Below are 26,088 nucleotides of genomic sequence, written 5' to 3'. Positions count from 1 at the left end.
AACTTCTTTTCGAAAACCCCACAATCCAGTGACTTCGGCAACTTTGGCCCGCTGGATTAAGTTGATTATGTCCCTAGCGGGAATAGGTATTTCCGTTTTTGGAGCACACTCCTCCAGGGGGGCTATGGCCTCAAAAGCTTTCGCTATTGGGTCCAGTTTAGAGGACATTCTCAGGTCAGCAGACTGGTCAAACGATAATGTTTTTAAAACCTTTTATTGTAAACCTGTTAGAACTGCTTCGTCTTTAGTTGTTGACCAGCTTTAAACGCGCATAATAGAGCCTCCGGTCTTGTCATAAAATGTAGATTTTCCTAGTAACTTATGACGGAAAGTCTTAATTTTATTAAAGACACGGAGGCGAATATTATCCCACCACAGTACGTTTATTAATATGTACTATTTCTTTCCCTCCCAGCGACTCCGGCACTGCCTCCAGCTTCCGTGTAACGCCGCTAGCTCCATCACGTCCATCCTAAAGAACAGATCTCTGGAGTCGTCAGCACAACCTGTCCAGGATCAGCTTCCTCATCCATCGCCCTCTCGGCTCATCGCTGTGGTTCAAGACTTGTGTTCCGTTTCCTTATCCTTGGCAATTGTTGGACTTATTTATCCTTTGTTCCATGACTCTATTTGACTTGCTCGTTCAAGAAAAGAGGGCTGCTTGCAGTCAAGGGTACACTCTATGGTTTGTGGCCCTTTGCTATTGGTCCATTTCTGGTTTTTGTTTTGCTCCCATTGGTTAGTCTTTAGCTAACCCTCTTGGGAGTTGTAGTTTCTTGACTGCTGCTGTTTAAATTAAAGTAAGAAAAGAACGCATAATATTCGCCTCCGTGTCTTTAATAAAATTAAGACTTTCCGTCATAAGTTACTAGGAAAATCTACATTATTCTTTCAGACTTGGTGGTATGGTGTATGTCATAATCATAGACTAGACAGAGCTTATGTTTCCCCCTTATTCCTCGCTATTAAACGAGATATGTTAAGGATACTCGTTACAAATTACCTTAACTCATTGGCCTACTCTTCATGTAATCATTTTCTTAGAAATTAAGAGGTTTCTAAACACCTGTGAATTGTTTCTCATTACATTTAATGTACTTACTTATATTTTTGATAATTTCCTATGTATATATATTTAATAATGCATATATATTCACCTTTCAATGAATTAATAGGTCTATTGTGTTTCTCAAAGAGTATTTTCTCATGTAATTGAACTGTTATTTTACTATTTATTCATACCATCAAATGTATTTATATTTTTTGATCATTGTATTAACTATTAATAAACTTTCTCATAAAAATGTTTTTAAAAAATAAAGGCTTTGGCAATTAGGAATGACTCTTCATGGGTCATACATAACAGGAATAGCTGCAATGCCTCTGGTACAAAGATAACACAAGCTGTAAAAAGTCTCACCCAAATATCAGTTCTACATATGTTTTGGAAGTGCAGCCACACTGCTCTACAACATAGCTTCAAGACATTGGCAAAGCCAATAGCTCTGGCTAAACACACTCTTTCTGCTCTTCTGTCTCACATTCATTCACCACTTTCTAAAACTACCTATCCCTCTCTATCTTACTTTCTATCTATTCTGTGTTGCTCTCATCCCTATCTATTCACCATGACACATAATCCCACTACACAAAAACACTCCACACCACACAGTTCCACAACAAACAATTCCAATACAACCCACATAATTCCACTCGCACCTCATACATCCCCTACACTCCAAAACAAAAAACATTGATGAAAGACACTGGGCCTGATTTATATGCGGGCGGAGTGAATGCTCTGTCACAAACTGACTGGTATCCCGTCTGCCAAATTACGATCTCCTTAGGATAGAAAGGGATCATAATATGGCAGACGGGATAGCCGTCACGTTCCCCTCCACCGACATCTAAATCAGGCCCATTGTTATTTACAAGGCCAATAACATGGCAAATGTTTTTTATTGTTGGTATTATTTTAGCATAAAATTGATAGTTCAGGTTTCTAGCAAGTGCCACTTAACGGGGCCTATTGTGTGACATAAACAGGGGCCAGTGTCTCGGACTTCTTGTGCAAATCGTTTGCATACAGAAGTAATTACAATCACTTAAAATGTTCCTTCAGATGCTGTAAAACAGCTACAGGGCAGGACGCCCTGTGTATCAGGCAGCCCGGCTCATGAATGAGCGACACAAAATCTATTGCTCGGTCACATCCGCACCCTGGGGACACTCTCTGTGCAGACACAATTACCAGTCTCTGGGAGAAGTGTTGAAAGCCATGTTTCTCAGAAATTAAATTATTTAATGGAAGCGGCCCATTTCAAGGTTTAGATGAAATCTCTCATGACCGGGAAAACATTATGGCTTAATCATGTTTCAATTTCACCACCTCTTTCATATTAACATATGTTTGGAAAGAAAACAAGAGGATTTGCGCTTCGAGGGCTCTTGTCCGTTTCTAGGATGTTGGTATTATTTTCTATTTTATCACAAAAAATCATATTCAATGTGCTTCAAAGCCGCACCAAGCCGCCTATGTACTCTGGCCAACCAGTGAAGTCCTTGGGCCCAGGTGCAAGAGTTTACATTAAAATGATCTTTTGTGTTTCTTTTCTCTGCCACATGTAATTCACATGTGTGTCTTTTAAGTAAAGTACTCCGCATTTTAAATCCTTGTTTGTAATTTTGCCTTCTTGATACAGGTGGTGATTTGATTAAGCCACGGTATTGGCTTTTTGAATCTATAATTAGTGGCCAATGGGAACAGTATGTTGTTTTGTTTCCTGTCCCTACACAGATCCTGTGCAATGATGACACCTTAAGCATTAAACTAGTGAGATTTGAAGACTTTCAGACTATAAATGGAAATGCATGTTTTTTTGAGTTCACGCTATTTGTTTGCACTGAACATCAGGGGACAGATTCACTAAGAACTTGCACTGTCTTTGTGTGATGCAATTTGTTGCAAGACAATGCAAGTCCGTAAATAGAATTTACAAAAGGGGCGATTTGCTCCGCCTTGTGTGACTATGTAAGGAAATGTAGCGCAACGCAGCTGTTTGTGCTGTGTTGTGTTACATTTCGTTGTGGTTGGTGTTCCATGGGTGGAACGTGGGTATTCCTGTACATCAACACATGGGATTTGATGCAACTCAAGATTTATTAAAGGCAGTAAACCTGAAATTGACCTAAAATGGTGAGCATACCACAGAGAGGTGTAATAAAAAGAAATATCTTTATGGAAACGTGCTGCCGAATGCAGCACACATTGAAAGAGAAATAAACCTCTAGGTATTGTTTTTGTGCAGGAAGTTATCTCTTCTTGCACAAAAATAATCCTGCTAAACGTAGACACCCTTGCACCAGGGTGCATGAGTGCCTGCGTTGGAATTTGGAAAGCACACAGGGCCAGATTTATACTTTGTCACGCAAAACAAAACTGCGTTAGTGCAGTTTTGCGTGAAAAAGTATAGCGCTGGCTAGAGCCATTCCAAGACGCCGGCCGGGTGCCATATTTATGGAATGACGCTAGCCGCGCTAATGCCCTGTTAGTATCCTTGGAAAGGATGCTAACAGGGCGGGGGAGGCGTAGGGGAAACTGGGGCTTGTGCGCCGAATTATGGCGCTACACTGTTTAGAGGCAGAAAAAATGCCTCTAAGCAGTGTAGCGCCATTTTCTGGTGCACAACCCCCATGGGCATGGCTCCTGTCTTAGTAAAGACAGGAGCCATGCCCACCACCCCAATGGCCATGCCCAGGGGACAAGTGTCCCCTGGGCATGGCCATTGGGGCCAGTGCCATTGAGGGCGCAAGTCAGGGCCCCCAAGTGGGGTAAAATAGAAAGAATATATATACTTACCGGGACTTACCTGGGATGGGTCTCCCATCCTGTGATGTCCCTCTGGTGTGGGCGGGGGGTGTGCCTGGGGCCAGGGAAGGGCACCTGTGGGCACTTTCCATGGTTTCTGACCATGGAAATATGCCTACAGGTCCCCTAACGCCTGCCCATACCCAGGCATTGCCCCCATCTCCCCGTACTGAATTTTAGCACGGGGGATAAATATGACGCAAAGGCCATATCGTCCTTTTCTGGATGGAACGCCTATCTTGCATCTCATTGACGCAAGGTAGGTTTTCACGTCCAGAAAATGACGTTAACTGCATACCTTTGGCGCTAGACGTGTCTAGCGCCATAGTATAAATATGGAGTTAGGTTTGCGCTGAATTAGCGTAAAAAAAGTATGCTAATTCAGCGCAAACCGGGTATAAATATGGGCCACAGTGTGCCAGCGCTAGAAGGGAACATAAGTGTGCAATCTTAGCCGATATGGCACATTTCTGCTCCCTCTAGTTCATGCAGTAAAGCACAGCACAGCAAGTGCCCTACCTGTGTTGCGTTGCCTGAAAGTTTCGTAAGCTGGCCCTGGGTATTTGTCCTTCCGCATTGGGCTATACCCAAATATGATGAGCACAGACTTGTTTTTAAATTGATAGGTACATTTTTCCATATTTACATGAATGACAGTCTGATAAAGCAAATATTACGGAATAGAAACTCTGCACTCTAGCACAGAATACAGATATGGAAAGTAGGGCTGAAGAATATATTCAAATCACCCAATCTTAAAATATTGATTATGATATTAGAGTTCAATAAGGCTGTATTTGGTTTGATAACAGCAAAGTCAACGTCAACTTTACAATAAAAGTCCTATTTTCAGTTTTCAATAAAAAGTACAAAAAAAAGGCAACAGGTTATGAATTAGATGTTGGTCCTGATTATCAAAAGTCATTATATTCTCAAAGTCAGTTCAAAAGTCTGACATTTAAGTGTACAAACTACTTTTCTGTACCGAATGACAATTACAAATTTCAAAGCATTCCTTGAGACCTATTGCTAATAGTAAGGGCACAGGGGAGGCAGCGGGCATTCACACCACTTGTGATGGTCAAAAGAATGCGCAAATGCTTTGTCACTGTTTGCAATCTTAAAGCATGGAATAATCAGGGTCTTAGGAGTGCAGGAATTAAGGGGCATATTTATACTTGTTTTGCCCCAAATTTGCATCATTTTATTTGGCGCAAATTCGGTGCAAAACTAACTCCATATTTATACTTTGGCACTAGACCCGTCTACCACCAAATTTATGGAGTTAAAGTCATTTTTTGGACGTGGAACCTACTTTGCGTCAATGAGATGCAAAGTAGGCGTTCCAGTGCAAAAAATGACTCTTTGGCCTTAGCGCCTTATTTATCCCCCATGCTAAAATCACGCACTGGGGGAATGAGGGGTCAGGGCAGGTGTTAGGGGACCTGTGGGCCTATTTCCATGGTGGAACACCACAGAATAAGCCACAGGTGCCCCCCCCCCCCGGCCCCAGGGACATACCCACCCACACCAGAGGGACTCCATCCCAAGTAAGTACAGATAAGTATTTGTTTTTTTTAAAGTGCCATTGGGGGCCCTGAAGTGGGCCCCCTACATGGCACTGGGTGCAATGGCCATGCCCAGGGGACCCTGGTCCCCTGTGCTGGCCATTGGGGTGGTGGGCATGACTCCTGTCTTTTTTAAGACAGGAGTCATGTGGTATGGATGGTTTTGTGTCAGAAAATGACACTAGGCTGGTTAGAGTCATTTTTTTAACTCTAACCTGCCTAACCTCATTTTTTGGTGCAAAACCCCCTTCTTCCATACCGCCAGCCCCACCCTAAATATGGTGCCTGGCTGGTGCTCAGAAATGGTGCAAGCCGGTGTTAAACATTTTGGTGCAAAACTGCGTTGGTGCAGTTTTGCACCAAAAAGTATAAATCAGGGCCTAATTATTCAAAAAGTGCAAGATCCCCAAATTGAACAGGTTATGCTTTAATAGTCCATGCTCATTTGTGTTGTTAACCGTCCAATCAGTCATGTACAATTTTTACATATTACATGCCACCACCGTTAGACTCAAATACCCTGTGCTGTTCTCCCCATCAGAGATCTGCCGCTAAGGCCCATATTTATACTTTTTGACGCACAACTGCGCCAACGCAGTTGTGCGTCAAAAATTTTACCGACGGCTAACGCCATTCCAACGCGCCATGCGGGCGCCTTATTTATGGAATGATGTTAGCCGGCGCTGCGGACTGGTGTGCGTCAAAAAAAATGACTCACACCAGGCAGCCCCGGCGTATGGGAAAATGGGGGTTGTGCGTCAAAAAATGGGGCAAGTCAGGTCTGAGGCAAAATTCAGGCCTCAAACCGGATTTGCACCATTTTTTTTGACGCCCAACCTCCATTGACATGACTCCTGTCTTAGCAAAGACAGGAGTCATGCCCCCTTGCCCAATGGCAATGCCCAGGGGACTTATGTCCCCTGGGCATGGTCATTGGGCATAGTGGCATGTAGGGGGGCCCAAATCTGGCCCCCCTATGACACTTAAAAAAAACAAAAAAAAATACTTACCCCAACTTACCACAACTTCCCTTGGATTGGTCCCTCCATCCTTGGGTGTCCTCCTGGGGTGGGCAAGGGTGGCAGGGGGTGTCCCTGGGGGCAGGGGAGGGCACCTCTGGGCTCCTTCCGAGCCCACAGGTCCCTTAACGCCTGCCCTGACCCAGGTGTTAAAAAACGGCACCCATCAGGCTGTGCGCCGTTTTTTAAGGCCCACCCCCTCCTGTGCGTCAAAATGACGTCAGAGTATAAATATGGGGCACAGGCCTTAAAGTAATTTTTGGGAAGGGAACGCCTACCTTGCATAAAATTAACGCAAGGCTGGTTCCCCCTTCCAAAAAATGACACACATGGTGGAATTTTGACGCCCGCGGGGTCGGACGTCAAAGTATAAATATGGGGCAGGGTTTGCGCCGATTGTGCGTCAAAATTTTTGGCGCACATTCGGTGCAAACAGAATATAAATATGCCCCTTAGTTTCTTACATTGGTCACACTCATCCCCATTCCGCATCCATGTCTGCTTCAAGAATTGCAACTCTCTTCTCTTGAATCCAGCAAACTAAAAAGAGACTGGGTGGGCCATGTTGTCAGTAGTAGGCTCAAGCCTGCTGCCACAGCCACTACCTAATCCTCTTGGGTCCCATCTTTTCTGAAGAGATGTGGAGTTGCTATCCTGTTCCATAAATTTGTTCTTGATAAATTTTTAAGGACATGGACTGACTCACTGAGTCGCTATGTCTTTGTCAAGTGTAAGATGCTAGATCAGATTTTGATATTGAGATCTGTCTATGTTCCCAATCACAACAGGGTACATTTTTTTACTCCTTATGCAGGTTTTTGACTGAGATCGGTACCACAAAGATGATAATTGGAGGAGGACGAGGGGCTGTAATATTGAGCTGAACCCCCATCTGGATCACTCCGGTTTGGCAGACAAGACTAATGCCAACGAAAGGGGGCCATCTATAATGTCATGCAAGATCATGGTTTGCTGGTTCCATGGCACTAGATTCATCCCCGAGATTAGGACTTTTCTGTCATTTCCTGTGTACATGGCACAAGTTTCAGAATTGACTTCTTTCTTATGTCTCCCTATTTACTTGCTTTCCTAGGGGACTACGCTACTGGGGGAATTTCTGGTCATACCCCGATAACCCTTGAGTTATATTTGGAACATATCTCCCCTTATTCTAAACACTGGAGGCTAAACCTCTCCTTTACCGAATGCTGGAGGGTAAGCAGAAACTTACGGAGCAGCTCCTCCAATATCTCTCAGACAATGATCCCTTGGTGATGTCCCTACTGGTTCTCTGTGTGGCAGGGAAAGTGGTTTTTAAAGGCAGACCGCAAACGGGAGGTACTGAAAAAAAACAATTATATACGGAATAAGATATTTGAGAACTCACTGTGGACTATGCTAGGCAACATATGCCAACACTAGTCCACATCCTGGGGCAAGCCAAGTACAACCTAAAAGCATTTTTCACAATGCAGGCTTGGACGGTGGCAGACTCCCACCATCACTGCGATACAGGGAGAGACCAAAAGCTTGTAATCCACCTGGTAGAAATTGTTGAAACATTTGTCCAATTTCTTAGTACACTTTACTGGGCCGGGTCACCTGATCACACTACCCTAGAAAATATTTTTGTATGCTGTTCGACGATGGTAGACAGCTTCTTGAAGGAGAGATTATGAAAGAGGCTATTTTAGACATCATGAAGGCCATGGGCAATAATAAGGCACAGGGGATGATGGTTTCCTTATTAACTTTTACAAACTTAATGGGGGCTTGATGGTCCCTTTCCTTCACAAATTCTTTAAAGAACTTGTGGAAGCGAACACATTGTGGCCAGAATTCCCCATGCTGATATAACAACACTTGCAAAGGTACTGGCTACTCCCCTCAGGGTGGTGATCCCAAGCTTGAATCATGACTTACAAGTAGGTTTTGTGCCAGGCCATTCCTCGAGAAATCACATGCACTTACTGTTAAATTGTATATGGCATGTCTAATGATCCAGACAATAAACACCTAGTCTCATTGGATGCTGAGAAAGCATTTGATCTGGTGGAGTGAGGGTATCTGTTTCGCATGCTGTACAAACTTCCTGGCAAAGAATCAGTGGCAATATACCTCTCCTATGGCACAGATAGATTGCAAGTGACATATTTCAAAATCCTTCCCTACTCTCTGAGGAATGAGGCAGGGATGTTCACTCTAAACCCTGCTGTTCCTTTTGGCCCTAGAGCCCTTGGTAGCTACCAGTCCTCACTCGATTCCTATAAAGGGCATCAACACACCTGCACGCAGCTGCAAAATCTTGTTCTATGCAGACAATATATTGCTGACACTGAGAGACCTGGACTCTTCTATCCTGCATCTCATATCACTGATTGATGCCTTCTCAGCTTTCTCTGGATACAAAATAAGTTGGACTAAATGTGAGGTGCTACCGCTGACAGCACAGGGTCAGCAACCTAATCTGATTACTTTTGGCTATATGTGGAAGACCTAAGGCTTAAAATACCTGGGCATATTGGTCGATAGGGGTATGTGCAATATGGTAGATGATAATATACTACCTCTACTGCATAACATGGACCAGTATTCTTTGCGGTGGTCCACTCTGCAGGTCTCTTTATGGGGTAGAAACCAGATGATAAACAAATCCAGATGATCAAAATGGTGATAGCTCCCAGATTGCTACCTCTTACACTCCCCACACACATGCTAAACACGTTCAATAAGCGCATCAGGCTGTTTGTCTGGGCTAGGAGGATGCCTTGTTTAAAACCCTCTGGACTACATGTGGATACTACAGCTGATGGGCTATTACTCTCAAGGTATGTGCATCTACTACCTAGCGCACCATCTTTTGCAGTTAGCATACATGCTCATTCCCATGGACGATCAGCCACTCAGTGCGAGGGAGCACACAGTAGTGCAGGTCCCTCCAGGGCTGGGCCTTAAATGATACATATGCCTCGAATTCTGCATCCTGCTGACCAACATATAGGGCTATGTGGGTGACCTGGAAAGGTGCTCACCATCTTTTGGGCATAGACAAAGCCATACATTAGGAGGTTCCTCTTTGGTCTGATGATGGTATCACTATCAAAGGGAAACTAGTTAGTTGGTTAACATGAGAGGTCAGAAGGATCAAGATAGTTGGGGATCTCATTATTGGAGACTCCTTTCTATCCTTCAAGATGCTTCAGTCAATGAGAAATCTTCCGCAATCTCAGACATGGAGGTACTGGCAGTTACCACACTGTCTGCATGGTAGACTGGGCTGTGATCTCATCCAACTGGTGATGTTGCCCATTTTAACATATCTTAGAACATGGGAGCTTTCCTGGGGCAGGGTTTCAAACCTTCTCCAAATACTCATCGATAACATCTACTTTCATGACACACAAACAGTGGCCCACTCCTACTGGCAGGACGGAGTGGGGATTGAGTACTCGAAATCTAATTGGAAGGAGGTCCTGGAATGTCATGACCGTACCCTCCGATAGCGTGCCTGCAATATACTTCCTTCAAGATCCTACATAACTGGTTTTGGTCTCCGTAAAATTGTGCAGGGTTCATCTCCTCCCGACCGACACCTGCTGGCATTGCTTCGTGGCCAAGTGTAACTTATGTCATATCCTGTCCAATTCTGACCATCTTTTGGCACTCAATTTGTGATTCTACCTCATTCTACGTATTGTGTACCCTTTTGAGAATCCTCCAGACTGGTCTTCCTTCATGGCTTCACTTACATTGAGGAAACAGTCTGCCATTGGAAGAGATGGATGTTGATAGCCCTTATGGTGCCCACAATATGTATTTTACGACATTGGCTCTCTCTACAGGTACCCTCAGACCAGGAATTGTTTGTAGAGCTCTACCATCTAGCCACATAAGAACGACACAGTTATAAGTTCAAGGATCAATTTCATCTCTTTGATAATATTTGGGGTCAGTTTCTGGGACCTCAGGATCCTCTGGGTTCTCAGAAGCCTTAGCTCACCAGCTTCCATGCAGTCCAACCTTCCGGGCTCACCAGGATTGTGGGCTGTATAATCGTGCTCCAACTACGGAGGCACACCTGGGTGATGGTGGAAGAGCACTTAAGTAGAGAGGGTTGGGGAGTCTAGATAGCTACTGTTTGAATTCGTTTTCGAGGGGGGAGGATTGCAGTGGGCAATGGGTTGGGGTATATATGTACAAACAAATATGGTGAGTGGGTCAGCGCCAATGGTTATTGTGGTTGTCACAATAATAATACAGGCCTCTGCTGTTAAGTTGTGGGGGCAGGCTGGTGGACATATTCTGTTCTTCCTGTATATGCCGGCTCCTTGTATCCTTTAGGATTAGTGAATTATTGTTTTTTGTGTTTCTATGCTGGTGCTTCTGTGGTTGCACTGTACATAATACTGCCAAGTGATTGTTATGAAAGTTTCAATTAGGAAATTATCCAAAATAAGCATGGATGATTGAAAGGTTTGCTGCAGGATGGATGGATGGATGTATCTGGATGAAATGGAATAGTGGAAAGATAGATGGATGGATGGAAAGGATAAGGGATGGATTGGTTTGGGTTTGAATGGATGGAAGGGTGGCTATAACTCTTGAAGTGAGGGGAGAACTTGCTCTGTTCTGACTCTGAACCATTAAAAGTATATGTCAAACTGGGGGTACCTTACTGTTGTGGTTTCTCAGATGGAACATATCAGGAGGTTCAGCAAGTGGTCCCACAGTGGTCCTACTACATGTAACCTATGATGTTAGACTCACAGTTTGCCACTTCTCATGAAACGTTGACCCATAAGGGACAGGGGGTCACCATGTCAGAAGGTGTGATTTCGAATTCTGCTTTCCCACATTGGAAGCTGTCCCTCACAGACAGTTCACACTGTTTGCAATGTTTACAGACCGACAAGAGCCATTCATAACCTTCCAATGCTTTTTGACACATAAGTGGTTGCATAGTTTTCATACAGATCCCTGCAAATCACAAGGAAGAGGAAATCATTATTTGCTGTGATGTTGTCTTTGCAGTTCACTGGGAATAGCAGTGATGATGTTGCGAGTCAAGGAGAAACTTACGACTGGCAATGAAAATGTAACAAACTGGAACTTGTCTTTTCAAAGACACAAAGCCTGCCTCTTTGTGGAGCACATTTTTCTGCGAGGGTGAAAAGTGCTCGACACATCAAGGCGGTTGTGCAAAATGTCAAAATAAAGTCCACTCTTGAAGGACCAAGACCATCAATAAGTGCCTTTTTTGTAAGAGTGGGTGGAACTTGTGGAGTTTCACTCTGTGGAATTTTGCAGAGTCACATAAAACTGAGGGGCAGATTTACACTTTTTGACGCAAACCTGCGTTAGCGCTTGTTTGTGCAAACAGTATTGAGCGGCTAGTGCCATTCCTTAAGAATGGCACCCGGCAGGCGTCTAGGAATGGCGCTAGCCGCGCAATACTAAGGCCCTGTTAGCGTCCTTTGAAAGGTCTTTGGGAGGCATAGGGAGAACCGGGGCTTGTGCGCCAAATGATGGAGCTACACTGTTTAGAGACTAAAAAATTGCCTCTAAGCAGTGTAGCGCTATTTTCTGGTACACAAGCCCCATGGATATGGCTCTTGTCTTAGTGAAGACAGGAGCCATGACCATCACTCCAATGACCATGCCCAGGAGGCGAATGTACCCTGGGCATGGCCATTGGAGCCAGCGCCTTAAAGGTGGCCCCAAGTCAGGGCCCCTGAGTGGTGTTGGATAGAAAAAACAAAATACCTACCCGGACTTACCTTCGGATGGGTCCCCTATCCGTCGGTGACCTCCTGGTGTAGGTAGGGGTGGGTGGGGGTGTCCCTGGGTACAGGGAAGGGCACCTGTGGGCAATTTCCATGGTCTTCGACCATGGAAATCTGCCTACAGGTCCCCTTACCCAGTCCTTCAATAATGTCGCTAACCAGGCTTAGTGCCATTATTTAAGGCCCACTTCCTCTCATGCGTGATTTTTGCACCAGAGGATAAATAAGGCGCTAGGGCCTTTGGGGCAATATTTTGGCGCTAGACATGTCTAGCGCCAAAATATAAATATGGAGTTAAGTTTGTGCAAGATTTACGTTAAAAAAATTTACACAAACCTGGCACAAACAGAGTGTAAATATGGGTCTGAGTTTCCGTAGAGTTTACGAGCAGGTGACATTGAGCTGCTTGCGCTAATTTTCAGTGCCGGGGGCTTGTTCTGCATTGTGAAATCAGCATGCATGGCACCACACAGCACACAGGTGCTGCTTCTTACTGCCACTGCAGTCGTTTTTCTATTAGAGCAGTATTTTTCTCAATGTCAACGGTCATGATCTGTGGCGACCTGCCGGGACCTTCTGGGACCTGCCGCAACAGCACTGAGTTGAGAAATCTCACCAGGAGGGATTCTAGTGCCCAAAAATCATATTAAAGGACACAAATTCTTGCTCGCCAACTTAAAGTTGGTGAGATGCATGCACGAAAAAACTCCACCATGCAGCAGTCGATGGAGTTTTGCCGGCACTCCCCGCTGGAATGCATAAACTCCGCAGTTGAATTCTTTGCCCATCTCTACTTTTTTGGGCTACAATTGGATTGTTTATACAAAGTCTTGAATCTCATTAAGCCCTTTAACAACAACTGTCACTGACCCTCGAATAATGATTATGAAAGACCAATCACCAACCTCTTCTTGGCTGCAGGGAGTGTCTGGATCCCACCCAACTATATGGGAATGTTTCACCATTTTGCATTTACCATAGGAGAACACAGAATACCTATGTCAATGCTTTCCCAAGGGGTGACTTGTGTTTAATGTATAGCTTATTATGCTTATGTGTGATTTCCTTAAATGTTACGACTTCATTAATTATAATGTGTTGTTTTTCTCCATAACTGTAAGGGTGCAAGCAGGAAGGAAGAAGACCGAATTTTGATAATAGGAAATCTAAGTAGATCATTAGTCTTAGGAAAATCTAAACCACACATTCCAAAAGGGAAGATGACCTAAATAGTCAGATCAACTGTTTTGAGTTAAGCTTTACTAGATTGAGAATGTTGTCCCTTTGCTCCAGTGAGTCATGTCAATGATATAAATTATGAAAGTGTGCCCTCCTCTTCACTGCAGGCCTGCGGAGAGATGGTATGAGAGTACTCTATTTCTGCAAGCTGAGGCATCCCTTGTCTGCCTGGCTTTGTGTCCTCTGTAGTCAGTCTGCTAGATTTCTAGGAAGCTCAGTGTAGATAATATTGCTATAACCCAGACAGCAGAAAGGGATTGAGAAACTTTGCACGTTTTACCATTGTCTGCTACATTGATTTGTTGTAAGAATGACAAATCTGTTTTGAAGACAATTGGCAGGTTTCTTGCTTTTCCTCCAGTATCTGTGTGAGAGCTCAGGTTTCTGGGCCTTTTGACAGGAAGTGTTTAAAAGTTAATTCATTATAATAAGTTGCCTGTTTTGTTCCATTCAGACGAATATTTTTGGTATATTGTATAGAAACATGAATTTAGGCGGCATTGATAAACATTTAGGGGCTCGTTTATGAGGCCCTAGCGGCACCCTGCCCCACTGGAACGTCATTTTGTTTTACACTCCTGTGGCGCAGTGTGCCAGCCCATATTTAGAAGGCCACGCAAAGCCACCTTGCAGAGGTTTTCATGGCCGTGTAAATACGGACCCTTATTACGTACAACACCGGGTGAAAGGGCCGTTTCATGGGTGGTGCTTGAGGTGTTACTATGCAACTACCATGATACCCAAACAAATCTGACGCATTCCCAGATTGACAAGTCTGGGAATGCGTCAGATTCCTGCGTAACCTCAGGGGTTTGTTTTTGTGCAGGAAGGTGTACCTTCCTGCACAAAAACAATCATCCCCGCAATGCAGACATCCTTGCACATGGTGCAAGGGTGCCTGCATTGGCATTAGGCAGCAATTTGTGCGCCAGCCCAAGGGTAGAGGACAGAAATGTGCTGCATCTTGTAGATGCGATACAGTTCTGTCCTTTCCCATGGTGCAGGGTGGCACTCCAAGGCACTTGATGCGCTGCCCTGCACCATGAGCCTCGTAAATGAGGCCCTTAGAATTTCACTTTTTTGACTCAATAGACTGTTGGCCAGGTGGATCCCGAAAATGTTGAACAGAAGAGGTGAGAGAGATGATCCCTCCTTATGACAAAAGTCAAATTTAGAGTGAAAGATTCGACTTATTCAATCCACAATTGTCGATTCCTGCTATTGAGGAAAGAACAGATTCAGTTTAGTTCCAGACTTGCTAACACTGTCCATTCTTAGAATCAATCTGTTCAGAAACATTTCTTGGTCCAGTCTCATATGCTGCATAGAGGTCTTGTAGTGTCAGGATGGATTTTTTGTCTGCCGTTCAAGCTGGAAATGTGCTTTTGGTGTTAGAGGTATTTTGGCCTTGCTGGTTAATAATGACATGTTTAACTAACTCAAAATTATTCATTTGGCCAGTGAGTAATTAAGTACATTTGTGACATCAGGTGCTAGTATTTGAAGGAATTGCTTCATATGAACTCACAGGTATGGTTATGATTCCATGTTATATGCTTTGAACGTTTGTGCTAGCACCTGGTCTTCTTCCAGTAGTTGGAAACTCTAGTGGGAACCAAGAGATGTTGGATATACAGTAGTGTTGGTACATGGTTATGTGAGATGGAATCCCAGATTTTGGAAATTTTAATTTCAGAAAAGGTGATGTGGCCATCACAGCTGCGAGAAGCTGGGTTGTTGTTTGAATGAGGGGTGACCCCTGTTCAAGCAAAAGCCACAATGCCTGTCAGGCTGAACCAAAAAAGTCACTAAACTAACAAGTGCTTAACTGTCTGGTAGCTTGTCTGGCTTAACTTAGGAGCAATGTGTAAAGTATTTATGGAGGATACAAACAGCAATAAAGGTAAAACACAACACAAGAAAAATCCCACACCAATGTTATTCATACTATTATTGACACTTAAATGACAAAAATCCAATCAGTAGAGCCAGAGTTATGAAGTTTTAAAGTTTAAGGTAAAAAGTAGTGCATAAAAGATCAAAGCATCAACTGCAAACATCTAGCTGTGTGAGACAGGGTCAAAGTAAAAAAATATGTCCGACTGTGATGGAGCGCAGATCGGATACAAGAAGTAAATTGAGCGCAGTCAGCGGTTACCTTCAAACATAGAAGACATTTTGAAGAAAAGGTTCTGTGAAGGTAAAGTTAGTGGGGCAAGACTGCAGGCAGTGTCCGAGTAGGGGGAATCATCATCAGGGAGCTGCTGAACAAAGTTAAAGTGAAGATTTCTACGTTCTGAAGCTTTGGCGGCCCAAACTGCAGAACAATATCTACAAGGCCATGTAAAGCCGCTATGCAGCCCTTTGTGTGTAGACAGGACACAACCTATTCAGGTGTAAGTGAAGTGGGGTCCAGCTTCTCCTTCCTTTCCTGCCAGTGATGGTCCATTAAGTCACACCTAAATTCTAATTGTGTGTGGCTGTTTCAGGGGAATGCACAAAGTCTGACTGCAAACTACACCCAGTCATGTGACCAGAGACATACTGCAGACACCAAATGGGTAAAGGAAAAAAAATAACATTTTCTAAAAGTAGCATTTTCAGTATTACAATTTAAAATCCGACTTCATCATAAGTTAGGATTTTAAATTGTAATTCCAGAGACACCAAACTTGAAGGGGATATCTCTTCCAATTTGGAAATTACATTTATGAAATGTAATAAGGGAACTCAAATGTTATTTTTATGGGAGAGATAGGCCTTGCAGTAGTGACAAACTAATAAAAAAAAAAAAATTCTACCATGATATCGAAAACTTAAAAGTATATGTCCTACTTTTTAAATACTTTTCACCCTGCCTTTTGGGCTGTCCAGGGTCTACCCTTGGGATGATTTATGTGTATTAAAAAGTAGGTTTTTGTCCGGCAAAAGGTTTATTTTGTGAGGTCAAAATGGCAGTCTAATTGGGTAGCACAATCAGTGCTGCAGGCCCACTACTAGCATTTAATTTACAGGTCCTGGGCACATATAGTGAACTTTACTAGGGACATGTAAGTATGTTAAATATGCCAATTAGGTGTAATCCAATGACTATGTTTTAAGGAGAGAGCACAAGTACTTTAGCTCTGGTTAGCAGTGATAAAGTGCACAGAGCCATAAAGCCAACAAAAACTAATTAGGCAAAATGGGGAGGAGGAAGGCAAAATGTTTGTGGATGTACCATTTTCAACACAAGGTCAACACACGCCTTAGAACATCTGGCCCACAGTGTCCAGAGGGTGTCTTTAAGTGGCAGTGCTGTCTATTTTCTTTGATACCATCCTACTAAATTAAACTCCTACTGGAAGTCAGTGTAGGGACTTGGTTCTCCAATCAGTTATCATCACAAGCAAACAAACAAGCATCTCTGTTGTAGCAAGACCATTTTGTCTTCATGGAGACTGTCTTTTGTGACTAAAACAGGGCGTCCAAGCTTTGAAACGGTGCAATAGCTGAAAATCATGACACCAGGGTTCAGGTTTAACTAGTAGATCTATGCTTCATGATATGCCACATATTTCGATATTTACCTGATTGATCTGGCACATACATTAAGACAATGCATATTGATTGTTTGGAAACAAATGTCCCCCTTTTTATAAGAGTGGCTTCTACAATCTGCAAACCCTTAGGAGAAATCTACATTACTTGGATTTTTCCCACCAGAAATGGGCCAGTAATGCTTTATATCTTTTGGTGTGATTTCTCCAGGGCCACCATTAAACCTTCTCAAAGATGAACTCATGTAGGAGAGGGTTGAACTGGCATCTGCTCATCGTTTGTGGACCATAAACATCAAAATCATGTTTCTGCAGCTCTTTTTTGTTCTTTTTGTTGTAAGTTTCATGTAAGCATCCTTCAGTTCACTGGGTGGTCACAAACTATGTAGCAAGAAGTCATGTTTGTTGGGGCAACTACAAACCTCTTTGTTCCCTAATAATTAAGAACAGCATAAAATTTGCAGTCCACCATTGAGAGTGAAAAATATACACTCTGCCTAAGGATGCTTCAAGCTGTGCTACTGTATTTGTTTGCGTCATTTTGCTGTTTTGTAGATTTTTGTAATTTCTGTTGTTTGAGTCTCAGGTTTACTGACAGAAATCTGCATATTTACTGCGTTTCTTCAGAACCAAAAGTTACGTATGGCTCAATCATTGTTGCCCCCCCCCCCACAGGGAGAAAACATATTATATTCATAAATAGATCTCCGAATGATAGTAGAAATTTCATAAATTTCCCTGTTTTATAATAAAAGACACTGCAAGGATGAAGGCTCAATGGTAAAGCAGGCCTGTTTTTAAGCAATAGTTGCCAAACAGACTACTGATATAATTATTGGAGAAAAGTGCTGACAAACTGGATCAATCTGCGAATATACACTTAAGCTCTTTATGAACTAACTCAAATAGGGGAAGAACTACCAGTTGAAAGTCTCCCTGTTGATGTAACATCATCTCCTAACTTACTTAATCACACTGCATGGTCAATGGTGTTGCAATCCATGGGTATATTCATTATGATCATAAGCTCCTGTGGCACCTCAATCCAAGGAACCACAGAATTAAGCATCTAAGAGTTGCAGAAAAACATGACTCTTGATATCCATTTTGGTAGATTTTTCTGAAACCCATAGACATGACGATATTTGCTTCAAGAACATGTAACTCAGATGATATGAATGCAGTTCAGGTGGAAATACATGTGGACGACATGTTAAGGATATCTATAGAGGTAAAATGGTAATTATTTGAGTTTCAAGAAATAGCTTTACTGGTGCATTTTGAAATGATCCTTACACATGATAAAAGTTTTGTAACTCATTATTTGGAACATCTGTTGAGGCTAGTAGTTTCTCAAACAGCGGTTGGTCAATGTCTAACCATTCTTCAAGAAGTTTGTTGAAGTCGGGAAACTTTACAGTTCCTAAGGTGAATGAATTCTCCTTGTCATCCTGAGTTCTACAGAGGCATATTTCAGCAGACCCAATCTCTGATTTCAGACAGATGGATGTCCCTCCCAAGAAGAGTTACACTTTCATCTTCAGGGACTTAGGCCCATATTTATACTTTTTTTTGCACCGCATTTGCGTCACTTTTTGACGCAAAAGCGTCACAAACTTACAAAATACAATTATATTTTATACGTTTGTGCTGCTTGTGTGTCAAAAAATTACGCAAATGCGGCGCAAAAAAAGTATAAATATGGGCCTTAGTCAGTGTGGCTAAGAGCATCCCTTAGCTCACAGTGGCAGGGGGTAAACTCTTGAATAATCAGCTCTCTGAATCCATGTAAAGTCCTTTCTCCACTGCCGGATATCACACGCTTTAAAGTGGGATGTCTGGTACGAGAAATTAAGGGGCATATTTATACTCCGTTTGCGCCGAATGTGCGTCAAAAATTTTGACGCACAATCAGCGCAAAGGTTGCCCCATATTTAAACCCTGATGCCCGAGGCCGCGCACGCAAAAAATCCGGAGTGTGCGCCATTTTCTGGAAGCGGCAACCTGCCCTGCGTTAATGATATGCAGGGTAGGCGTTCCCGTCCAAAAAACGACGCACACGGCCGCGCGTCGTATTTATGCTTCCGGGCAAAAAGGACTCCCGGCCGGTAGGCGGAGCAAAAAAATGACGCAAATCCCGATGTGCGTCAAATTTTAACGCCTGGGTCAGGGCAGGCGTTAAAATGGGGCAAACACACCTGTATTTAATCAGAACACACAGAACAAACAACAGAGCAGCAGAGCAGCAGAGCAGCAACAGGGAGACATGGAGGTGATTTTTCTTCAGAGTGCACGTAGACGCAGAGCCCTGCAGCAACAACAGCAGCCACAAAAACAACAGCAGGGACCCCAAAGACAGCGCAGAAGGCAGGAGAGGATATTCCGCCCAAGAACAACCCTGCATGGCCTCAGGGAACACGACATCATCCAGAGGTACCGATTGAACTGGCAGGCCATTCAGCAGCTGCTGCGCAACATTGAACCGCAGTTGGCCCCCACTTTGGTGACACCCCGCACCATCCCAACAGAAACAAAGCTGCTTGCCGTACTTCACCTGCTGGCAAGTGGCTCGTTTCAGACAACTGGTGCCCTGGTTGGTGGAATATCACAACCATCATTCTCTGCATTCCTGCCAAAAGTACTGGATGCCATCATTCGCCTGACACCCGCCACATCTGCTTCCCTAACACACTGCAGAAGCAGCAGGAAACTAAACAGGGGTTCTACGCCATCAGTGGCTTCCCACACGTCCTTGGTGCAATCGACTGCACACATGTACGCCTTGTGCCACCTGCTGCAACAGAAGACCTCTACCACAACAGGAAGCACACACATTCAATCAACGTGCAGGCCATAGTCGATCACCAAGGACTGATCAGCAACATTGTGGCTAAATATCCTGGGAGTGTACATGACGCATTCATCTTCCGTCACAGCACCATCAATCAACACTTCCAGGATGGACGGTATAGCAATGGACTACTTGTTGGTAAGGACAAAAATCAAACTCATATACACACTGCACAGCAACCCTCTAGGACAAACAACACATACACCACATTAGCAACACCTAGCCAGGAACACACTGAGGTACTCACATCACTAGCCATGTGTCATAAGTCACCATTGAACCTGTCGCACATTGGAATGTACTCCACAGCTTAATGTGAAGACATTAATGAGTGTGGTTGCCTAAATGTCACCTTGCAAATTGGAAGTGTCACAATAACCTGTACATTAACACATTGCATAAGTCTTAAGGTATGGGATGTCCAGGGTACTTTCATATGAACGTGTTAACTACACTTTCATGTTTAAACTCTGCATGGAACTCTCATCTCACCCTCAGTGAAGACACACGGACACGTGTATCACAAGTCACAATGCAAGGGAGGGCACACTGTTATGAAAATCAAAATACAGACTGCTGACAAACGGTTAGCCAACAAACACTTGCTCAGCCAAGGAAAAAACTCAATGCAAAACTTTTACCCTACAAGTATAGGTTGTCACATTAGTACACAAAAGAGTCACAGACAACACAAGACAGCTACTGCCATCAAAGGTCTGTACAAGAGTGCTTTCTACATCTAATTGATCCCATTCTGTGTTTCTATTTCAGCTGATCAGGGGTATGGCATCCAGCCTTGGCTAATGACACCATTTGGGAACCCCACTACTGCTGCAGAGCGGGCATACAACGACGCCCATAAGAGGACACGCAGCATTGTTGAGCGGACCTTTGGGATCCTAAAGTCAAGGTTCCGCTGCCTTGACATCACAGGCAGTAGCCTACTCTATTCCCCAGAGATGGTCTGTAAGATCCTACTCACTTGTGCCATATTGCACAACATTTGTGTAAAAAGGAACATTCCCCTCCTTGAACCAGACCCAGACATGCCTGAAGATGACGAAGAGGAGGATGCTGGCCTGCAACAGGAGGTGGAACAACCAAACACGGCAGCAGGAGTGCGTAGGCGCCAACAGCTTGTAAATTATTTTTTTTCATAATTTCTCATATCAACACTTATTGCACAATTGTGAATAAACACAGATAACAAACACCACATCATGCTTTGGCCTATTCATTTCTGCCCACCTTTAGTTCGAAATTGCTGAAGAAGAATGTCGTCTCATTGAGCAATAATGACATAACACTCATCACACACAAAAAAAACATCACAAATGTCTGCACAGAGGGTAGGATGTTACATGATACATTACCATCCACAGAGGCCAACAGGAGTACAAATGTGGCAATGACACATGCCTGATCCAGACACCTGAGACAGTCTCTCACTCAGCCCAAAAATGTTGATCATTTGAAAGTCTCATTACACATGTTCAGTGACAGGGTGGGACCATCCATGTGTACGTGACCATGTCCTCAATGGCTTCTCTCAATTTTTGATATAAACAATACCCAATTGGAACAACATTAGCTGCCACTAACTCATGAGGAGACCTTGAAGTTACAGTGACAACATACACCCAGACAGGTGATAGTGGATCCACATTCGCACACACAAATAAGCATATGTCATCCAATCAACCAAATATTTGCAAGCAGCCCATCACAGTAGTGTCCCAGTTCGAACCTAGCAGGAAGAATGTAACATGCCACTAAACCAGGTAATGCATAAAGGGCCACATACATCAACAACCTATTTGTCATCAGCACATGAGGAACGCTGAGATTTAGCAAACATAGTCAGTGCAAAATGGTATGTCAGATTGCTCCAAATAATCAATAGGGCAAACCTCAAATGGGCTAATGAGATGAATGAATGGCTAACAGTGATTCATACCCTATGGCCTTACATTAGCCTGCTGCTGCAGGTTTTGCATAACAGAATAAATGAAAGCCATGGATAAATTAGCAAATCTGGAAGGGCAAACCCTAGGGTGCTGGGGGCCTAAGTCCACCTCTACCGCCCCCCAAATATACAAGAACCATGTACTTGTGAAGTAAACACATGCATAAGGCGCATGTGTGGCCTACATGTCAAAAGTCAAACACAAATCAGATACACAAAATCATAATAGGACATGGTTAGCCCCATAAAGTGACTATTGCACTCCCTGTTTGGACTATAGATAAATGCATTACCATGATAAATGTGGACACATGTTTGAGAGGGAATACATCATGGTATCCCATTCATCATTTCAAAATAGCCATCAGCAATTACCCAAAATATGTGTACAAATATGGTTAATACATTTTTTGAGGTATCATAAATATTACAGTGTGAATGCCTTCTATACATCCAATAGGGACATGTGTCATAGCTAACCACAAATGTGTATCACATAGCACTGTTTGGTCATGACAAATTTCCTTCCTCAACTTTAAAAATTGAAGACATAATTTAAAAATGCGTCAAATTTCCACACATACAGCATGGGCGTCATAATTTTTTCATGTACAGGAGTGCACAGAATGCAGAGTCAAAAAATATGATATGAAAAATAATAAATGAATAAGGTACATGACATGTCCACCATATTGTCCATGTAGCGTCAAATTTCCACGCATACAGCATGGGCGTCATAATTTTTTCACGTACAGGAGTGCACAGAATGCAGAGTCAAAAAATATGATATGAAAAATAATAAATGAATAAGGTACATGACATGTCCACCATATTGTCCATGTAGCGTCAAATTTCCACGCATACAGCATGGGCGTCATAATTTTTTCACGTACAGGAGGGCACAGAATGCAGAGTCAAAAAATATGATATGAAAAATAATAAATTAATAGGCTACATGACATGTCCACCATATTGTCCATGTAGCGTCAAATTTCCACCCATACAGCATGGGCGTCATAATTTTTTCACGTACAGGAGGGCACAGAATGCAGAGTCAAAAAATATGATATGAAAAATAATAAATTAATAAGCTACATGACATGTCCACCATATTGTCCATGTAGCGTCAAATTTCCACGCATACAGCATGGGCGTCATAATTTTTTCACGTACAGGAGTGCACAGAATGCAGAGTCAAAAAATATGATATGAAAAATAATAAATTAATAAGGTACATGACATGTCCACCATATTGTCCATGTAGCGTCAAATTTCCACGCATACAGCATGGGCGTCATAATTTTTTCACGTACAGGAGTGCACAGAATGCAGAGTCAAAAAATATGATATGAAAAATAATAAATTAATAAGCTACATGACATGTCCACCATATTGTCCATGTAGCGTCAAATTTCCACGCATACAGCATGGGCGTCATAATTTTTTCACGTACAGAAGGGCACAGAATGCAGAGTCAAAAAATATGATATGAAAAATAATAAATTAATAAGCTACATGACATGTCCACCATATTGTCCATGTAGCGTCAAATTTCCACGCATACAGCATGGCCGTCATAATTTTTTCACGTACAGGAGTGCACAGAATGCAGAGTCAAATATAAATTTTCATAAATGTTTCTCATATTTGCCAGGACATTATAATTCTACACTAGAACTGTAAACTCAGCCTCACAATAATGTAAGGGAACAATGAAGAAATTACTTTTGATTCTGCATTATGTGCAATGTTATGCGTCAAAAAATATGACACACAATGTGTATGCGTGAAAATATGACGCATAACGGGAAAATAAAAAAGGCGGCCATTTTATGCAGGAAGTGATGTAATAGGATATCCTGTTTACAAAATCTGTACTGGGAGTTAACTTTCACTTTCACTTTGCAGTCTCAGATTTATCTAGACTGTGTGGTTGTGTGAAAAGTGTAGTCCTGTGTTTAACTGCTTTTGTGTCCTGTGTACCTTGTATTTTGTGTTTTTGTGATCATAGTCTTGTTGTCTAATATTGTCTTAGTCTGTTTAGTATACTTTTGTCCAATCCTGTTTTTGTTTGTATTGTCTGTGGGAGTCTGTTCTGGGTAGTTTAACTTTGGGGTTAGTTGGGCTATTTTTCTTAAGTTTTATTTTTCCTTCACTACTCTACCTTTCCCCATTTCCCACTTTTAGTTGTTTGTCTCATTTTTCACCTTTCAATTTGTTAATATGTCAGGTAGGCCTCGGCTTGGCAGGATGGGTGAGGAGGAATTGGGGGGATTCATTTGGCTTGTTTGCCATTTCCTCCCACTCATGCTGGAGGCTGGGGGCCATGTGATACAGGGGTATCACACGGAGGCACGTAAAGTCCGGTGGGGGAAGGTGCGCCATCACCTGGTCCGGGTGTACGGGAGCAATAGGAATGGTGCATCAACTAAAGCACCGCTGGGCTGATCTCATATCCAGGGTGCAGGACCTGCTGGACCACCTGGGAATCAGGATTGGTGGCCATGTTGGTGAGTACAAATCAACTACATGTGAAGAATTGAAATCTGTGTGGGGACATGTGATGATTGTTACCCAATCTGCTAGATAAGTAGCTCACTGTGTGTAATGCTAGGGAAACCTAATGTGTATTTGTTGCACAATGTGTAGGAAGACCAATGCTAGCAGTCAGATGGCTCATGTTTTCAACACATACCGGATGCCTGTAGCTGTATGTAATGTAGTGTTGCCTTTGTGTCAGACAAGCGACACGTTAATGCCTCTATTTGAACTCTACAGGTCATATTGGCCAGTGAGAAAGTTATGTTGAAACAACATACCTACATATGTCGACGCCATAGCTAGACAGAAAATTGTAAACCCATGATGATGCTATAAATGTGTGGTGCCTTCACGTCACATGAAGTTAGCTATGTTGTCCACACATATGTCACATGTGTGTCTGGTTGCTGTGTGTTGAAAATGTCCACCTAGCCTGTTTGAGTTTGAGGGGTCATGCAGTCCTCAAGTAACCAGCTTTTGGATGTCTCTCTGGGATGCACATGATGAGATGAATGCAAGCCATTATTGTTGGGGCATACTAATGGAGGTGTATCTTTGACAACACATGACTGTCCTGGCCACTGCATGTGTGTAGTAGGGTGTGTAACTGTAGCAGGAGACTCATCCAATGTTAATGTTGGTTAAAAATTCATCCATGCAGTATGAGCATGTGGGAAAGTGTATCATTACCATGTCATATTCACACAGTGTCATAGTAACTGCAATTATTTGTCAGTGCACGGAGTCTGAGTATATTCTTCCTTTCATGCTTTACAGGTGGACCAGCACCGTACACCGTGGGAGAGGTGGCACATTTTGAGGACCCCGATACCTACAGTGAGTGTGGCCTGAGTGCTATTTTTATTGTTTGCTAGTGATGCATGATGGACTACTGTGTGTTCAACAGAATTCATGATTTGATGCGCTGCCCGTTCATTGGCATTGTTGCTTTAGTGGGATTTCAAATATCACTTCTGTTTCTGTAGACCAATACTTAGCCATCTCTCAGATTTAGGGGCTGTAGGTCATTCCAGTCGGCCCGCTATGGGGAATGGGATGAGTCATGTGGAATACACTGGTTAATGTAAGAGTTGCTCTGGGACTTGGCTTGAACTGAGTCTGCATATCAGACTGACATTCTCCCAGATAGCTTTGGCAAATGGCTTGTATGAAATATGCAGCTTCCTAGTTGAGGATGCACTGTGTACACTGTAGGTCGGATCTTCTGGGGGCATGTACTTCCACAAGTTGAACTAGAAGTGTGCAATGGCCTAGGTGTTCAGTCGACTCATGATCATGGGTGTTCTTGCTCCTCTGTGTGTGTTGTAAAACATGCCTCACTGATAGTATGTGATGTTGGCCTGAGTCAGAGCATTTTGACATGTGTGGACCTTGGATATGACAATGTTTGGCTAACTCCAACGTATTGCTAGCCCTTCATTGGTGTTGTGTGTGGAGGCACATACTTGTTGACCTTTCTATACACTCCTGGGTGTGCATTGAACCTGGGATTGTTGGTTGTTCTTCCCACCCCACCCTCAAAGACTGCCATGTGATTGGGAATAGGGTACCTAGGACTGTAGCAACCAGTATGTTACACGTACTTGTGACCTTTTGCAACTTTGTTTAGAACCTAGGGCCAGATGTAGAAAACAGTTTTCAAGTCGCAAACGGCGAAAATCGCCGTTTGCAAGTCGCAAACGTGTGTTTG

The sequence above is a fragment of the Pleurodeles waltl genome, chromosome 3_1 (genome assembly GCF_031143425.1).
Source record: "Pleurodeles waltl isolate 20211129_DDA chromosome 3_1, aPleWal1.hap1.20221129, whole genome shotgun sequence".
NCBI classification, from domain to species: domain Eukaryota; kingdom Metazoa; phylum Chordata; class Amphibia; order Caudata; family Salamandridae; genus Pleurodeles; species Pleurodeles waltl.
The sequence above is the reverse complement of the archived record's forward strand: the minus strand, read 5'-3'. Positions refer to the sequence as shown.